General features: G+C 34.9%; 1 pseudogene; it reads right to left on the bottom strand.

Moving 5' to 3' along the window:
* LOC108771857 (putative nuclease HARBI1) overlaps nucleotides 1-6,685 on the bottom strand; it is a 16,280-nt pseudogene extending 9,595 nt beyond the window's left edge.
* Nucleotides 6,686-7,803: the final 1,118 nt, after the last annotated feature.

Raw genomic sequence — 7,803 nt, 5'->3', positions numbered from 1 at the left:
AGAGTGAATTATGGCGAAAGAGAGGGGCGGTGGGAGTGGTTGGTGGAGGAGAGGGAGGGACGGATGGAGGAGGTCCGGTGGGCCGAAGATGGTGGAGGTGCGAGTGAAGGATAAGAGAGAATGTCAAAAAGTTGTTATAACGATAAAGAGTGAATTACGGCGAAAGAGAGGGATGGCGGGGGTGGGTGGCGAGGGGAGGGGGAGGTGCGAGTGGAGTGCATTTATCGAATCAATACTCGTTTTAATAACAAATCTCTCTTTTACAAAACTAACCGGGCTTCCTGTATCTAATAAAGTGTCTAAACATAAAACTTGTCTAACATCCGAACCGGCTATCTCAAAAATGGCATTTTTTCTGAAATCTCCCTCCGCCGTCGGATCGTCATATATATTTGTCACCTGCTGTTTATCCTTCTTCGGGCAATTATTAAAAGTGTGTCCCCTTTCGCCACAGTTATAGCACGTCCCTCTTTCCCGCTTAGGCCGTTGACATTCTCGTGAAATATGTCCCACCTGATTGCAGTTGTAGCATCTTACTTCTGTCTCTTGTCGTTCACTCTGTAGTTTCGTTGCTTCATTCTCCGATTTGTTAAATGGTTTCCGCGCTGCTTTCCATTTTTCTCCCGTAGAACTCCGCTTTGTACGATCCCTCGTCTCCTGTCGTATCGTGACCCCTCTAAATGCTTTCAACAATGCTCCGGTCGTCTCGTAACGCTGAATGCGTGCCTGATTTCGCAACGCGACATCTCCTATGCCATCAATCAAATATTCTATTAAATCATTATCATCTATCGGTACCTGATTAGCCAATATCAGTTTTTCGTGATAATAATCAGTAAACGCCTCTCCTGCATTCCACGTTCTGACTTCAAATTTCCTCTGGCGCTCCACTCTGCTCGGTCGACAATCAAAAGCGATTCTCATTTCGTTCATTAATTCCTCCAATGTTATTTCGAGATTCCGTGGTCTTGAGTGAAACCACCGTACTGCTCTACCTTTCAACCTTGAACCAATAAGAATCTTAGCCTTATGTTAGTATCAAGTTCATAAGTCTGACACAATAATCTGACTTATTTTTTCCATTCGCCGAAATCCCGATCTGTTCCGTTAAATTCGCCCAGAAGGTCACTCACCGCTCTAATATTTATTGACGGCCTACCATTGTCTGATTGTGAGCTGCCTGTCACCGACCTTTGAGAGCCCCTGAATATTTCTATTTCTCGTCGAGAGATCTCGAGCTCTCTCTCTATTAATGCCTTCTCTCTTCGTTTCCACTCCAAATCTCGCAAAAGAATTTTGTTCCGCTCGCCCCGCTCCGAACGCCCCCGCGATGTGACATCCTCATCCTCCGTAAAATCTTCCTCATCTTCTTGCGATAATTCCCGCAATTCGTCCACCTCCGCCATCCATTCACCCGTCGGATTCGCCGACGTAACTCGCGCGACCAGCTCCGCCTTCGCGCCCGTAGTCGGCAATTTATGATCTCTTAGAATTGTTTTTAATTGCACGATTATCAGTTTGCTTACTTTTTCCATTTCCGCTCCTCACACTCCGTCACCTTTTCAAATCCAATCAATTCTCTGTCTGGATACACTCGCTTTCGTTTAACGTAAATTTCTAAATTCCTCAGTTCGTAAATGCATAAATTCATAAATCACTAAGTTCTAATTACTTTATGGCCCCGTGAATTGTCAATCTCACTTCTGAACTGTTAGCTGTGTTACACGATCCGAGGAGAATAAAGAACTCGGTATTTCAGTGTCTTTCAAGAGCAATCTTTATTTGTCAATCTACGACGACGTTTCGGAATGGACTGTCCAAATTCGCGAGTCATTACATAGTTTTCGGATATACATATTTCCCTCCCGAACTTTCCCGATCCTTCTATACATTCCTACTCGGCTTACATACTTTCTTACTCGTCTTACATGCGTGCCGATATATTTATCCTTACATTAAGTTTTAAACATATATGTTTATAAAATTAATAAATTATGAAATTACATAATATTATATTATTAGTTTCATACTTTCAATCACTTCAATTTTAATAGTCATGCAAATTTTCATAAAAACTGATCGTCTTTAATAGTATCTCGTCGGTGTTCATATTAAATACATCATAAAATAAAATTCAGATTATTACCAATTACTCCCGGAAATCCTTTATTTTCGAAATAGTGTATTTGTGTTCTTTGCTTCTCTTCCTCAGTAGGATACCGAATAACATTATTTCTCATTTCGTATAAAAACTGTGTGACCCTTCGTAACATCGATTCAAGGGTACTAAGAGAGATATTGAATCTGTCAGCAACATCTCTAAAGCTCGCACTTTGATGTCCAGCAAATCACAGAAAGGTAAGAATATGTTTTTCAGATGAAATTGGCTCAAACCCTCCATGTTCTGTACAAAATATTGATCAAACTTCGTTCGAAATAAGACACGTTTAGTATCAGGAGATGCGATAGTGTCTCCAGCCTTGTTAAAAGAACTATGAGTTATTTTTAATTTAAAACATTAATAAAAAGATACTACAAGTCTCTTATCCTGAGCCACCAAAGTCCATTTTTCGGGGGTGCATAACTACTAAAATATAAAAAAATTTGAATAGAACTAGTGTATATACCTCCCAGATTTTTAAATTATTATGGTCATTGATTAAATTTCTCAATTAAATCTATTGGAAGTGTCCTTTTCAAACGGTAATGCATAATGAACTCCCTATATGAATACATTGGTACAATCCTTTAATTAATATACGTTCATTCAATTGTTTTTTAGTTATATATTTAACTACGCACAAGATTTACTTATGTATTGATGTTTTTCTATAATTTTTTATATTTCAACGTCAAGTGTTCCATCTGAAGAGGATCAGATTTGGTGGTCGAAACTAGTTATGTAATTAACACCTGTTATTTAATGTTATATTTAGGTTAATTTTATAAGTTCATTAATTTAGAATATATGTATTAATTTGTTGTTAATTTTCTTTTCTTTTGACTCTTACAATACCATTTTCATGTTTATTTTATTTTATTTTGGATATATTTTGAGAATCCTAAGCGTAAAAGATCATGGATAACTCCAGGCGAACCATCGACATCGACTGCAAGGCCAAATCGCTGTGGACGGAAGACAATGCTCTGTTTGGTGGGATCAGAAAGGTATGATCTATTATGAACTGATAAAACCTGGCGAAACCGTTAATACTGAACGCTACAGACAACAAATGATTAATTTGAATCAAGCGTGAAAAACGACCGAAATATCAAAAAAGGCAACACGAAGTGATTTTGCTTCATGAAAATGCACCATCACACACAGTAAAACTGGTCAAGGAAACGATTGAGGCGTTTGGTTGGAAAAAACTTTCGCAGCTTACTCACCAGATTTGGCTCTGTCCGATTACTACTTATTCGCATCGATGGGACACGGACTCGGCAGCGTTTCACTTCTTACGAAGATATACGAAATTGGCTAGATGATTGGTTTGGCTCAAAAGAACAACAATTTTTTTGGCGTGGCATCCACAAATTGTCAGACAGGTGGGAAAAATTTATAGCTAGCAATGGGCAATACTTCGAATAAAATATTTTTTATCATTTTCATGCAATAAACGTGTATTTTCTATAAAAAAATTCCGGTTTCATATTTACATACCTGGTAAAGGGTAGTTCGACTTATAATTTAAATATTTTCCAGAATTGGTTGGTTTTTTATAAATGTCACATGTGATAAATTCTTCTCCTATTTTTAGGATAACGTTCAGAAAATCCACAAAACCATCCTCTCTATGTTCAACTGTAAAATTTATTTTGTATGGTAGGAATTAAATGATTCAAGTACTGAATAATAATATAAATAAACTAGAATATTTTTTAAGACCGTATAATTGATAAACAATAATAAATTGGAAGAAGAAAGCCATTTACGGTCAAAGCTGGATCACAGTGCTTATTATAATTGTGTGAATTTTATATACTGCGTATGTAGTAATATCCCCCCATAAATCGCGACGCTGATAGTTTTTCAGCATTGACGCATACATACTTACTACCGCAGTAATATCACTTAGTTAAATTGACGAGCAATCTAACAATTTTTGATGCTTATAGCATCTTGTTGGATCTTAATAATATGTTGAAAGACATATATTACATTTTAACGATGTAACGTTGAAGTAAAGATAAATCTAAATCTAAATCTGTGAAAAATAATATAAATAATAATTAACACGTTAAATAGGGCGAATAAGAGTCAAATTACAATTTAAAATCTAAATCTGTTAATTTATTCTAATATTATATATTGCGAAGAATATCACGTAATGTTTGGTTTCGTCCCGGCTTCCACTACTGGACTCATCAGTAAGGCATTGTAGTGGAAGCCTACCTTATACACCTTGATAAGTTATTAAATCGAGATTCTATATAAAGTGATATACGCGTGTCTTAGTACTTGCGAGAATTTGCGAATATCGATAGACCTCTGATGGCGAGTCGACGTAGTGATATTCCTCGCAATATTTTTCCAAAGTAGGAAATAACGTTCTATTAATATATATAGTCCCCCCAAATTGCGCGCCGAACAATTGTCGGACTTGCAACGCAACTCTAATAATCTGATTTATAAATGTCCCCACTACCTAATTTTTGCGCGCCGAAAGGGTTTCAGTCTTGCAACGCAACTCTAATCATCTGAAATATTCCCCCCCCCCCTTAAATATTTGCGCGCCGAAGGATTTCGGTCAAACATTACGTGATATTCTTCGCAATATATAATATTAGAATAAATTAACAGATTTAGATTTTAAATTGTAATTTGACTCTTATTCGCCCTATTTAACGCGTTAATTACACAGGCCCACAAAAAAAAAGTGGTGTGTTCTTTTGACCAACCCTACATATCCTTATGTATTTTTCGATGCTGAATCCGAATTTGAAGTCAAAATATGGGGTTCGTGGACTGTTTGAAGAGAAAAACGCAAAAAACCACGATTTTTGGGGTTTTTTTAAAGTTTTCTCGAGATTAAAAAAAAACAAAGGATGGTACGGCAAATTTGACTCCATATTTGGATTCTACGGATCAAAATACATGGAAAACCATATGGTAAATATTTTTTTTTGAAAAATTTCAACCCCTGGTACAGCCTTGAAAAGTCTCAAAACTCTCTGAAAAGCTGTAATTCGGCACAAACGTAGTAAAATAAGATCGTAACTTTATTTATACAAATTATAAGTGCTAAAAACACTATTCCGGAGGTTTTTGAGATCGCTGAAGATGAAGTCAAGGCCAAATTTACAACTTGGTTCCCCTATAAAACTTATCGTTTTTTTTAATTGCTCAGAAATGACCAATTCTGAGACTATATAAAATAAGATATGATCTATTTAACTTCAGCTTTGAATTATATCTCAAGTTTACAACCCCCAAGCACACAACCCATAGCTCATAACCCCAAAGCCTACAAATCCCAAACCCACAACCTTAGACGTTTGGAATTGGTGAGTTTTAAACGATGTTGAAATGTGGCTTAGAGTTTTATGGGTTTGGTATTTTTAAGTGGATTTAGAATTTATAGAGTTATAGTTTGTCTGCTTGAGAGGGTTATAAAGAGTTTTTTTTTCAATCTTAGATATTAGGAATTTCTAAGTTTGGGATTTAAGCATTTTATAAATTTAGTTCCTTATTTTATATTAACTGAAGTTTTCAACACTAACTACATAGAAACAACCAGAAAGCAAAAACGGTATTTATGTTTCATAAAAAAAGGTATATATACATAGTAAGAGAAAAATGTTTATCTTCCTGCTAAAAGCATCGAACTTCCAAAAAAGATATTTTTAGAAGAAGTGCAAGATGACAGGTCTCGAGACAGCTTTACAACAGAATAAAATGCACTTCACGTAGATGAAAGTTCAACTAATGAGATTAATGAAAGAGAAAATGAAACAGACAAAAACACATCCAATCCCAAACTTAGAAATCCCTAATATCTAAGATTGAAAAAAAAAACTCTTTATAACCCTCTCAAGCAGACAAACTATAACTCTATAAATTCTAAATCCACTTAAAAATACCAAACCCATAAAACTCTAAGCCACATTACAACATCGTTTAAAACTCACCAATTCCAAACGTCTAAGGTTGTGGGTTTGGGATTTGTAGGCTTTGGGGTTATGGGCTATGGGTTGTGTGCTTGGGGGTTGTAAACTTGAGATATAATTCAAAGCTGAAGTTAAATAGATCATATCTTATTTTATATAGTCTCAGAATTGGTCATTTCTGAGCAATTAAAAAAAACGATAAGTTTTATAGGGGAACCAAGTTGTAAATTTGGCCTTGACTTCATCTTCAGCGATCTCAAAAACCTCCGGAATAGTGTTTTTAGCACTTATAATTTGTATAAATAAAGTTACGATCTTATTTTACTACGTTTGTGCCGAATTACAGCTTTTCAGAGAGTTTTGAGACTTTTCAAGGCTGTACCAGGGGTTGAAATTTTTCAAAAAAAAATATTTACCATATGGTTTTCCATGTATTTTGATCCGTAGAATCCAAATATGGAGTCAAATTTGCCGTACCATCCTTTGTTTTTTTTTAATCTCGAGAAAACTTTAAAAAAACCCCAAAAATCGTGGTTTTTTGCGTTTTTCTCTTCAAACAGTCCACGAACCCCATATTTTGACTTCAAATTCGGATTCAGCATCGAAAAATACATAAGGATATGTAGGGTTGGTCAAAGAACACACCACTTTTTTTTTGTGGGCCTGTGTTATTGTTATATAAAAGAGTCCTTCAAATCTTCAATTCATTTGTAATATAAATAAATAATTAAAAGAAACAGGGCTACGAGCCAACATTCGTTAAAATATAAAGGTCTTAGTAAATATAATATGTCATTAGTTAAAAATAAATATAAAGTTTAATAAAATTTAAAAACAGACGTTTCGACCTTTATTAGGTCATTTTCAATGTTAAAAAAGTCGCAAAATCATTAACAATTTACAAAACTATGGTAATTATAAAATTAAAAAAGCGAAAAAATGTATAAAATATTGACAAAAAAACGAAAAATATGTACATAAATCTTCTGATGTGAGTGTTTAATCTCACTCGCAATTGGATACTCAATCATATCGGCGCACATTGGAAAGAGTCCATCAAACAACGCAATCATCGAATTAGTTAATGAAATTACTCCACATTTCTAAATCAAATAGTCAAGTAATAATGCAGTGTCAGTGATAAATACAAAAAAATAAAGAAATGAAAATAGTATAAGAGTCAATTATCAATCAGTAAAAAGAGTCAATTCTCAAGGCAATAAATTGAAATGAATATAATGTAAAATTACAACATATTGTACTTACATCACATCATTTTATTAATTTAGTATCAATTAAATTAAATTATAATCAATTACCTTGTAATTTTATTAAAGTACAATTACACAGCCACACAAAAAAAAATTTTGTTTCGGCCTGGGTATCTCACTATGTATACTGTATGTTTTTTGGGTCGCTGAATTCGAATCCGAGGTCGGTTTAACCCCAGCACGTCAGGGTTTGGCCATAACCTCAAAAAACACTCCAAAATCAACTAAAAAATTTTTTTCTTCGACTTGGGTGTTTGGCTGTATTTAATATATGTTTTTGGAGTCGCTGAATCCGAATCCGAAGTCGGTTTAACCCCAGCTTGTCAGGGTTTAGCCATAACCTCAAAAAAAGACTCCAAAATCAACTAAAAAATTTTTCTTCGACTTGGGGGTTTCGCTGCATATACTGTATGTTTTTGGG

Source organism: Cyphomyrmex costatus, unplaced genomic scaffold (genome assembly GCF_001594065.2).
Source record: "Cyphomyrmex costatus isolate MS0001 unplaced genomic scaffold, Ccosl1.0 scaffold167, whole genome shotgun sequence".
Classification (NCBI taxonomy): Eukaryota; Metazoa; Arthropoda; class Insecta; order Hymenoptera; family Formicidae; genus Cyphomyrmex; species Cyphomyrmex costatus.
The sequence above is the reverse complement of the archived record's forward strand: the minus strand, read 5'-3'. Positions and strand labels throughout refer to the sequence as shown.